Below are 17,159 nucleotides of genomic sequence, written 5' to 3' on the forward strand. Positions count from 1 at the left end.
TGAAAAGCAAGAAAGCTAATAAAGATGACAGCTACTGCCCACTGTATATAGGAAAAGAAGAAATTTGAAAATAGAAATCAAATCAACATTATTTCCTCAGGGAATATGTGTAACTAGGAGCTTCAGTAAGAACTTACTCCCATTTGCCACACAGTCCAATGGCGCTGAGCAAACAAAAATAAGTCTCCAGGTTTTATGAGCTTTCTTTGCTACAGTTCATCAACACAGTGAAAATTTTATTGTGGATTTAATTAACATGAACTGAAGGTAATAGGATGGCTTAAAATACAATTGCAATTGGGATATATTTTCCCTTCCATAAAGACATCAGTGAGTGCATTTTTGCCTAAAACATGCTTCACTCAAAAGCATTTATTGTTCTTGACAACTGAAGGGGCAGAGGGTGGACAATTTATTGCACAGCTCATTGCACCCACGATCATGAAAAATAAATTCAGATACAACCAGAGAGTGATAGAATCAGTCCATCCTAAGGTTAACGTAAAATCCAAATCAGCTCACTAAAAGTTTGCTCATAGTGCAATTTGTTTTTATCAGCATGGTTGTCTTCCCCACAAAACATCTGATAAAGCACATGTTGCATCAAGGTAAGGAAATTCTCAACCTTCTGGATAAACTGTTCTCAGACATATAGTTCTTGTCATGGTAAAGTGGGTGAGTTATTTATAAAATTATACATTTGTCATAAGGAATATCTGAGGGAGATTTAGAAATTAATTTCCAATTGCTGAAACAAAACAAGGAACTGAAAAGGATCATAAGTGTTTTCAAAAGAAGGCATTTATTAATAAAAAATAATTTGACAAATAGGATAAATTTCAGACCTAAACATTTTTGTACCTTTGCAGCATATTTCTACAGAGCAGAAGTACAAAAAAAAAAATTGAGAGGGTAAGGAAGTTCATGAAACTGTGGCACTAAAATGTGAGAAATTTTTGAATGATTTGCATTTGACTAATGTGAAAAGATTCCTCCAAAGTCCAGGGCAAATATCTGCTAACCCACCCCTACTCCAAATATTCCTTGTTGTCTTTACTATTTCCATTCCTCTTTTACCATTTAATAATTCTGTATCTCAATTCGTGATTCTAAAATACAACTTTTTTCTTCTTTCTTTCCTCTACCTCTGTTCTATCTCATCTTCAAAGCTTTCAGTTCTCTAAGAGTCCAATTTTTAGTATATGTTCAACACTTTAAGCTTTTGGATGTTTTTTTAGTGTGTGATAACTTTAAAGCAGATAGTTATATGTTTACCAGTGCAAGACAGCCTACCAACCTGTGTTACTGCACTGTCCTAATGACCAAGCATAGAATTATAGATCATGGAGTAGTTTGTGTTGGAAGGGACCATAAAGGTCATCTAGTTGCAACCCCCCAGCCTTGGGCAGGGACGCCTTCCACTAGACCAGGTCGTCTCTAGAGCCCTATCCAGCCTGCCCTTGAACATTTCCAGGGATGGAGAGTCCAAAACTTACCCAGCCTACCTGTTCCAGTGCCTCACCACCCTCTGAGTAAATAATTTCTTCCCAATATCTCACCCAAACTCTACTCTCAGCTTAAAACCATTGCCACTTGATCCTGTCACATCCTGCATTTGTCTGGTGCAAGACTGACAATGGATAAAAATCCATCTGTGTTTCATAATTCACTACACAGAAAATTCTATGCTCTCCCTGTGTAGCAGTTTATCAGTTCCTTCTTGAAACTGAGGGAAATGATTTTTGTTGAGCAGTACTCCAGTTATAATGTGATGAGATTTTCTGGAGGGTGAGATGATGGTCCTCATTCTTCCTCAGGCTTTGAGTTGCCTCTCAGAGAAGCTGGGAGTTTGTGTATCTTCATATGCTGCTGCCAGAAGTCACAAGAAGCTTTGGAGATGGTTCTGGAGCAAACTGCAGGAGTGAGTTGTACTTACACAGGACATCACAATAGCAAAGGGAAAATGTGCACCTGGAGGCATGACTGATATTAATGACCTGCTCTGACCGTAGTTAGAACCAACCCAAAGTCACGTTCTCATGTTATGTATCCATGCTGAAGATGTCCTCCTGCCACTTCTTTTGTATCACTTCCAAGGATTAGCATGGAGACATAACTTTTGGTGTCTTCTGTGTGCTGCTGCTTTATATGTCCCCCTCATTACCTGAATTACACTTCCTCAGCTACTATTCAGTAACTAATGACAGATTGGAGAATTAACAGACTGTGACTGCAATGTTCCCTTGGTGATGGCATTTAGTTGCCAACATTGTTTCTGATTTACCTGCAATCAGGATGGCGTACTTTTGCCTTAAAGTTATCATTCCTGCCTCTGCTGTTCCAAGATATTGGCAATGGACTTTGCACACTCAGTTTTGATGTACCTGGAAAATGTCCAGATTATACTCTTATGAAAAGGAAGATTCCAGAGACTGTTGATTACAAAGTCTTACAAAGGGGTAAGTAAAAGGAAATTAAAGACCACGTACATCTGGTAATGAATATTTATAGCAGAATTAGGCTTTAGTAGTGTATTCCCTCTAAAACTTTTAAACTTATCATTAATAAAATGATCAAAAGGCAAAAGAATCTTTACATGACAAACCTTTTCATCTACTGTTGGTCAGGAGAATTAAGAAATGCAAAAAGCCACTATTTAATGTCAGGTCTTAGTAAGAAGAAATTCAACAAGATGGTGTGGAAGAATTGAACAAAACCACATGGATAATAAATATATTAATTTCTATGGTTGCCTAAAGTCCAGATTAGTTTCTGAGCAAGGATCAGAAGCTTCAGGCCCACAGCTTGGTCTGAGAAATCACTAGAAGCTAAAAAAATAAAATACTTTTATCATGGTCATAAATTAGGACACATTTTTTTGTCTTACTTAAATTATTATTTGTTTTCAATTATATTTTGTTTACATTTACATGAGGGAGAAATTATTACTACAACTCTAATAAAAATATAAACGTATTATAAGACAAAATTTCAAATATGTGAGTCATACTGATACTTCAAAGCATCACAGATCCTAGAATTTAGGTGAAACACAGGCCAGTTTAAGTTTGCATTGCATAGTTCAAGAGTGGTAGCAAATGCAGAACTCTCTAAGAAATAGAATTGTGCAAAATAGTGGGGGTTTTTTTGTTTATTTTATGCCTGAAAAGCCCGAGTTCTAAATGCAATAATTTTATGGTTCAAATGGATGGGATAAGTGGTAGCCTGATGCTGATGACATTTGCATCCAGGGCAGATAGGCAATGAAGTCACATCTGCAATAAGTAGAACAGAACAGATTTCTACTGGGTAGGAAAAGGGCAATTTTCTGAATTTATCTTGACCTGGGAGCAGACTTTTGGGTGAATAGTTCCATTTCTGTTACTCTTCCCTTTTTCTTCAGATATAGTTGCTCAGGTTTTTCAGTTTCCCAAGGGTTGCTGACTGTGGGGTAAGCGAGAAACTGTTTAGAAAGGTTCAAATTTAGTTGCTCAGGTTCATAGATAATATGCTCAGTAATGGTGTGAATTATTCTTTTGTTTATTCTATAAAAGGTTCCTCACACAGCCTGAATATGCCTGTTTCTGCCACTGGCATCCAGCACATAAATCGTTCCTTCTTCTGATCCCAAATGTATCTGTGCACATGAATTCCTCAAATTACATGTGTTAATGTGAGAATTATACATGAAGTTTTTGTCTGCTATTTGAGCAGCATTCTCTAGCTGGGAGTAAAGTGAGTCTAATAAGCCATTCTGCAGCCATTCTGTGGTGGTGTGCAGCTGTGACTAGCACAGCACAGCAGACATGTTTACATAATTATAGGGAGCTTTCCTTCTTGCTTAAGAAGACTTGAAATTTCTAGTTGCCTGTACTCAGAACACTGTCAGATCTGCAGCATGGATTGGCTGACTTCATTGGCCAAAACGTTAGAGCATAGCAAGCATAAAACCAAATCTTCTCTGCCAAAAAAAGATAGAGACATGTCATTACACCTGGTGTCTTGATGATGTTCTGCAGAAAGCACCAGCCACAAGCATGATGGGATTGCAACTACTGATTCAGACACAAGGGAAAAAAAAAAGGAGCAACACAGCTCATCTGACAAAGAAACGGAATGGTATTGACTAATTAATACCAGTGCACATGTTGCCTACCATGAGCATATTATTAGGGTGTTTGACAGTGACATTTGCTGTAATTTCACAGACTAGACTGCAGGAGCAGGTGCAAAAAAGATCTTGGTGAAAGGATGCGAATTCCAAGGAGATTGATTGATTGATTAAATATGTAATAAGCTGGGCTGTTCCTGCTAAGGAAAAAAAGAAAGTTAAACTGGGGAGGTAGAGGGAAGGCATAAAAAGCAATGTCTTGAAATGTTCTGCAACAAATTACAGGAGCTGAAAGAAGCAAAAAGTTGCACATGAGTACGTCCAAGCTAAATGAAAAAGTACATTTTTCTGTAAGTTCTGTGGAAAAGAAAAATTGGCATTTTTATACATTATTTATTTGCATCTAACAGAAGATGCCAACAAGTTAGTTTTAAATGCTTGTTTACTCAATCTATTATTCAGTCTGGGTTTATGTTATGTGCTGGTGGTATTTTAATTTTATTGTAATGTGCTTGTAACATCACTGGAGTTCCCAGGGTTCACATAAAGAAGAGAAAAATTGGCTTTTCCTTTTCTTCAGTATTTGGTTACTCCTACCTCTGTACTAAACTAGATCAAAAGAAGACAGTTGTCGTAACCTCTTTAATGAGATTTATAGTCATTGGAGCATATGGTTTTCTTCTGGATAAACCTTCTTCCTTACTCAGACATTTCACTTATCAACCTTCAACAGCTTTTCCCAATTCTCTGAAATGAGAGTCTGCTTCATGTTAAAAAAGGCCTGTGTACTTTAATATTCAATGCAGATTTTCAAATATAGATCTAAAGTGCAGTTTAAACTGCATTTTTAAGAAAAATATCACACTTCTATATTAAGAAAGGATCTGTGTTGAATTTTATTTGGGGATTTGAAATGAATACAGATCATTCCTTTTTAAGTACAGCATATAATTGCTGAACTGTGACCTTTTAGGTGTTTGCTAGTCTACTTTTACCAAGCCATAGGCTCTTTGGATCTGTTTATGCCTTAGAACGTTTTGAATTTCCTACCAGGTTTCTTGTTATTAGTTCCTTGAATGGGAAGAAGAGGAGCAGAGAGAAGGGATGGTATCTTCATTATAAACCTTCATTCTGACAGTCCTTGTAAGTCATTAGGATGATGTTATTTAAATTACACAGATATTTAAATTTCACAGTTTGTGAAAAATTATAGAAGGAGTTCTATAATTTCTCAATAAATATGATTACTATTTGGCACAGAAAGAAATGGAAAGCTTCCTGCATTAAATAAGTTTATTGGATAAGAGATGCAGAAGGGAAGATGGCATCTTTATGAAAGTATCACCAAATTATCAGCACAAAAATCAAAACTATACAAATTTTGCCATTAACCTACATTTTGCTTTCAATTGCAGTACACATGCAAGAGGAGGAAGCTCATGTTGAGTAAGGAAGAACACAGGAAAAGCCAGAAGCTGGGATCATCCCTTAAGACAATTTCAGTGAGCAATAGAGATAATACTTATTCATGGGGACAAGTGAAATTGGGCACATGGGAAGGGTGACAGCAGTGACACTTTGAGATATTTCTTCCTGTGCTGTATTCAAAAGCCTCATGAATTTGATTCCATCACATTGGCATTGAGGGGAAAAAAAAAGCTGTTTCATAATTGTAGATCCTTTTTTTTTTTTTTTTTGTTATCATCAGAAAGTTTTTATCTCAGAGAACATAATTTCATGTACTTCAGAAGACAATAAAAACAATTGCATGGAACAAAGTTTTGGAAAACAACTCATCTGTCACTTTGGAATGTGACAATAAATTTTGAGGAAGAGTATCTGAGTGGTGCTCTATTTCCCAGTGATGAAGGTCTTAAATATTAATGGCTACACTGCACTTTGTGATTGATATTTAACAGCAGAGGACATGTTTTTGGAACAGTAAGTTAGTCATCTGAGCTTTTGGTTATTGTGAGTCATATTTTCAATGGCAAGTTATTTCTTTGAAGAATATGAATGCTATCAAGCTTTTGTTTTTCCACAGCACTGTCTCAGGTATCCTGGACATCTATTAGAGTTTCATTTTATTCAGGAAAAGGTAAACTAGTATCCTACCAGGGAATACTTTCAGAGTCTAGATGGAAATCTCAATAAAATCATTGCTGTTTTTTTTTTTTTCCTTGCCAAGCACTATCCTTTTTAAGAGAACAGTTATAATGTCACAAGTCTGCTGATTTAATTTGAAATCAGACAGTTAGCTTGTCATCTAAGTGTTGTAAAATTGCCAACCAAGATGGAAAAAAATGTTCCTTAATTTGACAGGAAATAATCTTGTAGTAAATCAGCTTTATATTTGGGTTTTGGGGAAGACTGCATAGTAATCTGTCAAATCTTTGCAGTTAACTATTTTTTACCATACTATGAAATTTGGACCTTGACTCAGTTTCTGCTACGGAGCTGCACAAATTTTTAAGGATGTTGCTTGGCATGCTGCTAAATTTGTGGTGAATTGAAATTAATACTGTGAATGCCCTGTGCACCACAAAGCAATAGTATTTTTTCCTTGTGGATTTACATTCTAACTAATGTGGCAGGTATCTAGCACCCATAAGATTGGTTGGATTTTGGTTTTTTTTCCTAGTATAGGAAGTAATGAAAAATGTGACAAGGGTGACTTCAGGTCTCACTTGGATATGATTTTTTGTTAATTTGCCCAAGGAAGCCCAGTAGGGTCTGTTGCAGAGGCCATATGCTCTTACCAAAGCACATTTAATGGGACAGGAAAACTGTTTCAAAGTGAACATGCATGACAAACTTGAATATACAGAAATTTTAGCGTGAAAAAAATCAATCCTACATCTATATAATGTCCTCCTGCTTTTGTCGGCGTCTTATCCTTTCAAAGCAATGGAAAATGTCTTGAGCTCTGCTTCTGTTCATCATTTATTTTTCCACTTTCTTTATGTGATACCCTTTCCATTCCTTTTTCTTCTACCCATGGACCTGTTTCAGAGCTTCTCACTGGAGTAGCCAGAGTGGAGGTCTGCTGCCTCACAGGCTGGGGTAGAGGCAGGAACAGGCTCTCTGCTGCAGGAAGGGGAGGTTTCTCTCCCATTTTCTTTCCCTCCCTATGCTTTTCACAGCCACAGAGCTTATGTTTACCTGCAAACATGTCTTCAGTCAGGTCTGCATGCTCATTTTTGCAGCTGAGAGAACTGCCAAGTTTTTGTTGTCAGAGAGCTGCTGAGCAGCATCCCTCCCCAGGGATCACTACTGACCAGACAGCTTTCCTCCCTGTAGGGAGATGAGATTAGCTCAGTGGGTTAGAGCTTGGTGCTAATAGCACTCAAGGTTTGTGGGTTCAATGCCCATTTACTTAACATTGGACTTGATGGTCCTTACGGGTCCCTTGCAACTCAGAATATGTTGTGAATGCACTTTTCAGTACCTGATTTCAATGTTCTGTCAAAAAGCTTTTTTGAGGTAATTTTGCTTCCTATGAAAAACATATTCTAAATTACTATTTCCTCACAGATAACTTCACTTTCCACACTGCAAATTTCACAGCAAAACCTGTATTTACCAAGAGATTCCATCTGCCCTATTCTCAGGCTTCAAGCATTAAATCCCACCATGCATCCAGTCTTCACAAGAGCCAGGACTCCAGCCCTCCTCTCCTGCCCTGCATGTATTCTCTAGGTGCCTGGCTGCCTGCCTTCCCTGCCTTCCCTGGCACATCCTCCCCAATTGTTTGGTCCCTCCAGGAGTGGCTGGAAATAAATTTTCAGCAGTGAACCTGCCTCCTCTCAGCGCAGCCTGGGTGTGGTCTGATTCTGCTCCTCACTTACTGCTTTCCTCAGGGAAATTTTGGCACGTTTATCATGCCTTAATAACACACCTGGTCTTCAGTGTGCAAAAATGAGCACTGTGCAACACCTGTAAGGGATTTTAAGATGGAATTGCTTTGAAAAACCTCTAATGGATAATTTCCTAGATGCTATAATGCACAGTGCCCCCAAAGAAGGAGAAAAATCACCCTTTGAAATCTAGTTTTCTTAAAAAAATATATTATTAAGGTGAGCTCTGACTGGTTTCCATGGCTACTATCTACTGTACATCAGTATCCACTGTGACCAGCATTTTAAATGGTCCAGGGTGAGTCCCGAGTACACAGATTCACACCTGTGAAATATCGTGTGTCACATTATAGAAGTGGTTTCAGCTACTGATTGTGACATTTATATTTTCTGGCACAAAATATTGAATATTAAAATAATATTTTACTAGCAGTGCAGTCAGCTGAACACCGAAGTTAGAAGAAAATTCCACATTCGTTCCTGCCTTTCTTCTCAGAATAGATAATATACTGTTTTCTAAAGATACAGCTGACTACTATGATCTGTGCTCAAAAAAATTGCTGTAGTACAGTTTTCTTACAAAATTAAAATACATATTCTCTCATGTGTTAATAAAAATGCAAACATTCTGATCATAGTGGTTGAATCAATCCCACTGATCTTTTTCCACAAAGTTCTGTGAAGAATATATTCTAAGGACTGCTGACAGTACCTAAATATTACAGATTCTGCCATAACACACCTCTTCTCTTGGTGAGACACTGATTTCTTTATTTCTTAGAGTCCAAAATTTTAGAAGCCTTAAACTTTTTTTTTTCCATTGGCTAATATTTTGAAATTAAATTGAGGAAGGCAGTTTCTGAAACTTTCTAGTTGCCTGCTGAAGGATGCAGTCCGGCAGGTTAAATGGACAACAGGCTGCCTTCTCCTCAACTAAATGCTGTCTGACTAGTTGGTGCACCTAATCAGTCCTGATACAATCCTCAGGATTAGTAAGAGGAATTCAAGTTAGTGGTTTTGCAGATGTTCACAATTGTGCCTCTTCACAATTAGAAAAAGGATATCTTTTCACCCCAGCCTTAGCATCTGTCCAGTTTTGAGGATGTCTCTAGTGAACCTCTGGTATTTTACTGTTCTCACCCAAGCAGAATGAAGAGTCTTCTCAATGCTCACTGCTTATTCTAAGTATCTGATCATTATAAATCTACTGAAGCTTCATTACAACAGGACCAAGTATAATAAATTTACTAAAATTCACAGAGATGTCTAAGGCTACTGCCAGGGAGTTCTTTGGTATTGGTTAAGCATTAATAAGAAAATGATTTAGATGAAATGCTGAACAGTAATGAACTATATTAGGCAAATCAGATGTTAATGTTAACAGCAGGTTTTTTTTTTATATTAATATCTGCAATAACCTGCCTCATTTCTTTTTCAGCTATGAAGGTATTTCCCATCATGAAAACATCACATTTACATTGCTTTGACCTTTCTATGTCAATTAGTTTTCCCCCTTTTTCTCTTATTATGTTGTATGTAATGCTTCCAGTTTGTCAGAAAATGGAGGTCAGTGTCATCTTAAATGGCTTTCAAAAGCTTTTACCAGTGATTGTGTGGACACACAGGGCATTCTTAGAAGATGCTAATCTTCAGCCTTGGATATCCCAATACTATTAATCTCCCTATGCACTCAGTCATGAGTTGAATAAAGAAATACATTCAAATAGTCCTCTTTTCTATTGTATACTAAATTCCTCATTCTTGAAGTTTATTAGTGATAGGCAACACACAACTCATTCCATACATAAAAGAACAAGAATATGTTGAACCCATCCAGTGAGCAAATTATAAAATTAGTAATTATGTTAATGACATCCAATAGAAGGCAGCTCCAAATACTTAAAATCAGATGTCTCTGAAGATAAGTGAAATGGGATAAAAGAAGAGTAGAGATTTAAAGCATAACCAACACCTTACTCCTGAGGGCCCCAAGCAGAGGATAAGGCTTGTATGTCCTGTTCCTTTTACCCCTACACTGCTTGAATTGAACTTCTGCCCAGCATTAGGGCTGCAAGAAGCTGCAGGGGCTGTATTACTTCTGTTTCTTTGTCTCGCTAATACATTGCAGAATTTGAGAGGCAAAGGGAGCAAATAAGTGTTAGTTATGTGCTTAAGGGAAACCTCATATGACAGGTTGTATTGCTTGTCACCACCTTCTCTCATTACATGCACGAGGAAGAAGTCTTCTTGAATAAGAAACCCCATCTTCCTGAGAAAAAATTAACATAGCTAACTCTTGGAGTGGAAATAAGATGAAGCTTTGATAAAAAATCGCAAGGATCACTTGAGGGCTACAAGCTGTCAAATGTAACAACTGTGAGTGAACATGTTTGCCTAGAGCCTGTGAACCCTTGGTAGAAGCTGTAGGTCTTATTTAGCATACGGTTCCAGGCAGTTGCTGTCCATCCAGGCCAGCATTTTTGACAGGCAGCCAGATAAGTTCATGCTTCCTCTCTGAGAGGCTTCAGAGCTGAATGCTAAGCAGTGAGCATCATCACTCCAAGTGCATTTGACACCAACATCCCCTGTGAAACTGTGCGGTTTGGAGTAAGAATAGAGTAGTAGACAGGGATGTGGAGAGCAGCTTAGCTAATTGCTGTGATCAAGAAACAATCTGTTCACTTGCAGGGACAGCTACAAAGTCGGACACAGTAGAGGAGGTAGGAAACTGCCTTTAGTGAATAGATACACTAACAGTGTTTGACTCTGGCAGGGTGGCAGGTATCTGTGACTGAAGTTTTTGTAGGAGCCAGACCTACGTGTGACCTAGACTTCTTTGCAATGATGGGCTTGTCTACCTGCACAAGCAGCTGTGTGTCTTGCCAAACTTACTGGTGTGTAAGTGTCCACAGGCTACACTGTTACTATTGGCTTAATTGATTGTGTCTAGAAACAGAGTCCACAGCTACTAAAATTAATCTTACTTGGTGTTACATGTCTATCATATATGCGGTGGTACCTAGATTACACATCAGAGACAAGCCTGCCATTTCTTGCTCCACTGTCTTAGAGAAAAACCTAGTATACTCCAAAGTTATGCTGGATTTTTATATTTCTACAAGTAAATCATACTACTTAGATAACGTGTCAGATAACAGGCACATCCTGCTATGAAAATATATATTAAAAAATACATAAGAACTTACAACCACTTGGGAAAATGAACCACTTTTCTCACCTATACTTACCCCAAGTTAAGAAAAGAAAAGTAAAATGGAAAAATTCTCAGCAATAAAAGACACATCCTATTGGTAGTTTTTAACACTTGTACATGATTCTCAGATACTTGTAACAACATTTTTTATAACATAAATAAATCACTAGAGAAATTAAAACAAAAACAACTGTGTATTGTTTAGCTTCCAGAAGGGATTAATAGGAATTCAGTATATTAATGGGATAATAAGTAATGTACATACATGAATGTGTATAAAACAGGCATACATGTATACACATGGATCTATATATAACAGCAATGCATAAGTCAGCAGGTTTCAGGGGAAGTAGAATTTTTTCATGTTTCTGTTATTAATTATGTGAGATAGCCCACAGAGAGCTGAAGACCTGGTAGCTAATAGCAGGGTCCCCCTTGAGTTTGCCAGACTCCAGGTTAGGATCCAAAGTATTGCACTGCTGACCTTTTCCCTAAATGTTTTCTTAGCTATGATCCAGGCAGAACATTTGACCAACACATTTCAAGAAGAAAGAGATAAAAAACTGTCAATGCAAGGCTCAGGGAAGAAGCAGAGGAAATCACTATTTTAGTAGTGTTATCAAGGCCGAATGTAAGATTGTTAATGCATCCACCTAGGTTTTATCACATTTGATGACAAAAATTTGCTTTCAATAGACTTAATGGCCTGAAGTATTATGCTATTATCATGTCAGTGCTGTATGAGGAAAGAGTGTTAGTTTGAGTACTAGCAGCACCTTAGTTAGAAGACCATTATGTCATATGCTGTAGAAAATTATGTAACATTATTACTGACAAGGGCATAAGAAAAAAGAACTTTGGTGCTCTCTTAACAGCCATTTCCTAATTCACGGTCTGTTACATACCAACACTAAATATTAGAGTGAGTGGGAGGAGGTTAGCTTTGAAATGGGAAAGAATGATAATTTATTTTAGATTAAGGAGAGAGGCTGTAGCAAGGCTGAAGGCAAGTCCTCTAGAACTTACTGACCTCTTTTAAAAAGCACAAGTTTGAATATTTTTATTTTTTTAAACAAAATTATCTCTTTTGTTTATTAACTTTGTATTTCAATCAGAGGAATCTAGTTAACCATAGGATATGCAGCATGATTTAGGCTAAAGATACAGATTTCTGCTTATGAGCCAGATCCTATTGTGCACACTCACACAATGTCAACATCAAAGAACTTTTATGTGTGCAGAAACAGAGCTTCTGGCTGCCTTGCAGGGAACCACTACAACTCTTACAAATCTACCTTTCTGTGTTAGTGTCTGGGGATTTCAGTGGGGGATGTTGTTGGTATGGGCTTCCTAATAGAAAGGACTGGATGCAGGGCCAGGTGTGGTGTTCCCAATGGTTAGAACAACAAAAGAGCAGAAAGCTGCATTTCCTATAATGAGACTGGAGAATGTGACCCACAGGGTGATGCTGACAGGGAGGGAGCTACTGTCCCCATAGCTCTTCTGATAAATTTGTTCCTGCTCACATAAGTAAGTTGTCCTTATGCTACATTTCCTTCCCTCAGGTCACTGTGGTATCTGTTGTGCAGCTCGGTATCAGGCATCTGGTGTCTGATTACAGCAATTATTTCAATTTCTACGGCTACTGCTAGACAGTTTCTGCCAGTGTTGAGTATGTATAGGAAGGATGCCAAGAGCTTAATCATCTCACATACGTTTTAAATTATTGATTTTTATATAGATGTAAAATCAACAGGGGTTTATTTAGGTGTGTGGGTTTTGTTCACTTCTAATGATGAATTTTAAAATTCAGCTAGAGAGTTTTCTATATTTAATCTGGAAAACTATAATCTCTTCACCTTCTTCCCACTATTGTCAGAGAAGTGGGTTGGAAAGCTTTCATACCATCTGATAACTCTTCCAATCTGTGAGGGTTCATGGCATCACCTTTCTCTAAATACACATTCCCCAGGAATCTGTTGGGACAGGACTCAGGTGCTCCATCTCCTTCAATTATATCATTTGATACAGCGTGTTTGCTCTCTGCCTGCAGCAGCTGAGGTGTCTGCAGGCCCACCTTCCCCTGAGACAGCTGCCATGCTGAGGACGCTGCCTCCAGGCTGCACTTGGGCCTGATGTGAAGGAGCACAGCTCCATGTCCTCTAGTGCAGGCGCTTACCAGTGTGGTGGGGCTGCAGCACCACCTGAGCACACCCACTGTGGAACGTTCTTGAAGAGCTGGATGTTAAAAACCTCCCACTGTGTATGCACAGAGATGAACATAAATCAGCCAGCTCAGGAACTATAACCTGCTCTCCTCATTCCTCTTGGTATGGGACTGGGCATTCCCATAGCCCCCCGCTGGGCTAAGTTAACACTTTCTTTGTAACAGCATTCTCTGTATGTACACACAACATTTTTATACATATGCTTTATATTTTTTAACCTGTATAAAAATATTCAGAATATCCTGGTCTACCTTTCAATCTGACTTTGATGATTTTCAGTTAAGCCTGCAGCATGATGCATTTTAAGCATAAATTATCTTGAAATAATGAGAGAATTAAAATGAATGAGGAAAAGTATACTTCAATTATTTTTGTGGACATCTTAAATCTCCTGCGATTGCATTTAGTTCGGAGAAAATAAGCTCTCTGCCTCCAACGTCAAGTAATTTGCCATACTAGAGTGATGGAAATATTCCCACAGGAAGCTGCTGCTCTGGAAAAAGAAAACAGCATTAGACATTTAAAGCTTCAATGGTTAAAACGTTTACTTCATAAATATTAAAGCCAAGCCAAAGCTTCTAACTCCTCCACTCCTGTAAAGGATGGTGTTCAATCACAGTGGAGCAGAGAGGGTGTCAGTGAAGATGCTGGAAAGGATCGATGTAGTTCCCTAGCAACAGGGCTACGTGTCTGGGGTTCCTGCATCCGCAGGGACCCTCCTGACCCACTAAATCAAGGCAGCAGTTTTGCCTCTGCTGCCATTGTGCATTCTTGGAACAAACATTTGCACTGCTCTTATTTCTCAGATCAACCCAGAGATAAGAGAAACAAGTAGCAGTGGGGTGGGAGGAAGTTAATTATATTGCCCCTTTAAAAAGGCAGCTGTGTTGTCTGTCAGGATAATCCTTTAAAGAAAGGTAGCTTTATGAGGGGAAAGGAGCCTGAAATATACTGATAGAACTATTGCTTTCTAATGTCAAGTAATGGACCTGATGTTTTATTATAGAGCAATCTCAGTCTGTAGCCATGGAGTGTAGCTTCTGAGCAGAGGTGATATTAACTGTTCACAGGGCTGCATAATTGCTATGGGAAAAGCAGGCAGTGAAAAGCATACATAGCTTCTTTGTTTTGCCATTCTTTTAACACTGTTGAACTTTGTAAGTTAATTGTGGGTGGTAGTGTGAAAATAATTCAGTTTGCCATTATAGAAAAGCATTTTTAAGATTCTTCCATTCTACATGAGAAAGCATTGATTCAGTATGCATGTGCTTTTTTTCTCCCTGTGCCACTCAGAGCCAATATGGCTCCAAACAAATCTGTTTTGCTTTCAAATTTGGTTGTCTAACCAAAAAATACAACAGGACAGGAGAAGAAAACAGATAAAGGTCAATTAAGATTAAATCTAAAGGTTTACTGAGACAATTTTTTAAACTGGCAGTTGCAGAACAAAATAGAAAACATTTTGTATCAGGATAAGAAGCACATTTTACTACTGTTACAGGAGCATGTGTTATGTATCAACCTTGATGCTGCTGACAAATTTAATGTGATTTATTGACAAATTTTAATATAATTTTTCTTTAAATATAGTATTATGAGCACATATCCTGTATAATTTCTCTCTCTCATTTTCTTACTTCTCTTTAAAGAAACCTCCAAGTCTCCCAGTGTTGTGTAAGACATGTGGGTGGTCTGCCTGAACCCTGCATGACACAACTGGACCCACCAGAGACAGGTACTGGATTGCAAAAAGAGCCAATTTCAGCAGCAAGGCTTATTGCCACTAAACCTGTATTTTGAAATACCATGGGCTCTTTGTAAGCTGAGAGTCATTCTTGTCCTTGTCTTAGATTTTTCTTTGTTACAAAATACTCTGAAAATGCAAGAAGGCACTGGAATCATTAACTGTTTCCTCTGAGTGGTTAAAGATCATCTTAAGCCAATTAGTTTTAGTTGCCTTCACAGTGTAGTTGTAATTAAACCCATTCATATAACTTAAAGGTTTTAAGAATCTGGAAGAAAATGCACCATCTGCTCTAGATACAGCAAGAATTGACTATTGCCTACCTCAGAACAGATAACTAATAATTACATGTGTCTCCAGTTTCTCCTATATTAAAATAATTTCAGTGCAGTATTTTAAAAGCAAATAGACTGAAGGTTTTAGAAGCATTGTTGATGCTTTTTTCTCTATTATTTCTAGGCTAATTGACTTGTACAAATGTGACTCAGAGTCAAACTGAGTGCTCAGTTCCTAAGTAAGAAAAATCTTCCATTTTCTGAAGGATAGGGCCATAGGCCATTAATTTCAAAAGGAAGTTTCAGGCCACCAACCCTGTCAAGAGAGTAAATGAGGGCAAACAGAAATTGAAATAAAGATGAAAATTCAATGCATCCTATATTTAATGTAAAAAATATTAGTACTATCAAAGGCTGGACTAGTTTTACTACTTCCTCTTGATTTTTTTTTTAATTAGTAGTCAATATCCAAGCTCCATCGGAGTAGTTTTGGGTGCATGCACTTCACATTTATCACTTGACTGTGTTAGCAAGCCAGCCCTCCTATTCTGAGAGAGATGAAGGCCAAAGCAGTATTTTTTAATAACCTTCCTGTTTCCATGAAGCACTTCAGGACATATCAGGGTTACATTATTGTGAATCCCTGGATGAACATCATTCCACAGCAATTCCTCTCTGTTATCTGAGGAGCTGGGTTTTACATTTTGGATTTTGCCTACAGGAAGATTTTTGACAGAGGACAAATATGGTCACACCACCTGACTGCTGCTGATATAAAGAAAAGCTCTGGCCTGTCTCCCTCCTGTGCAGAAAATTACTCCACAATGAGTCCTAACAATATCCTAAAAGTTTCTAGATTTTTCCTTGGCCTGAGGAAAATTTTGGCTTTGGTCAACTCTATACTTTAGCAAAGGGGCCTGCCAGAGCAATGGATTTTATTAGAGCTCACCAGTTTTTCACCTATATAATCACCCCAAAGAAGTTCTGCCACCTAACATAGACAAAAGCAGGCTTGGCATAGTTACAGCCAGTGGTGAGGGGGAAATGTCTGTCCTTTCACCTTCTATCAGACTGGTGAAACAAGGGAAAGAAAAACAACCCTTTCCTCCACTGCAGTCCTGCCCCAGCCAGTCTTAGCTGGACACCTGTACACAACTCTGGGTGAGGGCTCCTTACCAAAGACTCTGCTCAACACACAAACAGCAGCTATGACCCAAAATGGAAAGGAAGGCCATTTTTATATAACTTTATCTGAAAAAATGAAAAACCCTGGGATAGGGAAAGTCTCTTTTTGTCAAGCAAACGTCATGACTGATCCACTGTGAAAGATGGAAAAACCTCCCATGCTTCCAAAAATATACAATAGTAATTGAACAATTTAGGCTCACTGAGGTGTGGAGGGCACAGCTAAGAAGTGCTGGCACAATTCTTCAGGGCTTGACAGCTCCTTGGGAAGAGTCTATTTTTTAGTGAGCTGCTCATTAATCAGAATTCTCTGTAACACTTGGGATAGCCCCAGGACCTTAATCAATTGTCTTTTCTCAGTAGGAAACTAGACAGTCTAGCAAAATGCAATGTTGGTCCTCACAAAAGGCCACCCCCTGGCACTAGGTTGTGTTTATGGGGTGTGAGACTCTTCCTGGGTGCTATATGCAGTCAAACTACAGATTTGTTTAAGGATAGCAAACAGTCAATAGCAAAACCTTGGGCACATTCATGAGTAGTAGCAG

At 38.2% G+C, this 17,159-nt stretch overlaps 1 long non-coding RNA gene across 1 annotated transcript; it reads right to left on the reverse strand.

The window, feature by feature from the left end:
• Nucleotides 1-468: 468 nt before the first annotated feature.
• Nucleotides 469-3,730, reverse strand: LOC137476947 (uncharacterized). The gene is made up of 3 exons (XR_011000759.1): nucleotides 3,345-3,730; nucleotides 2,285-2,384; nucleotides 469-583 (listed from the first exon to the last, which is right to left on the reverse strand). It is a non-coding gene; the product is annotated as an uncharacterized lncRNA (long non-coding RNA).
• Nucleotides 3,731-17,159: the final 13,429 nt, after the last annotated feature.

This window comes from Anomalospiza imberbis, chromosome 1 (assembly GCF_031753505.1).
Source record: "Anomalospiza imberbis isolate Cuckoo-Finch-1a 21T00152 chromosome 1, ASM3175350v1, whole genome shotgun sequence".
Classification (NCBI taxonomy): Eukaryota; Metazoa; Chordata; class Aves; order Passeriformes; family Viduidae; genus Anomalospiza; species Anomalospiza imberbis.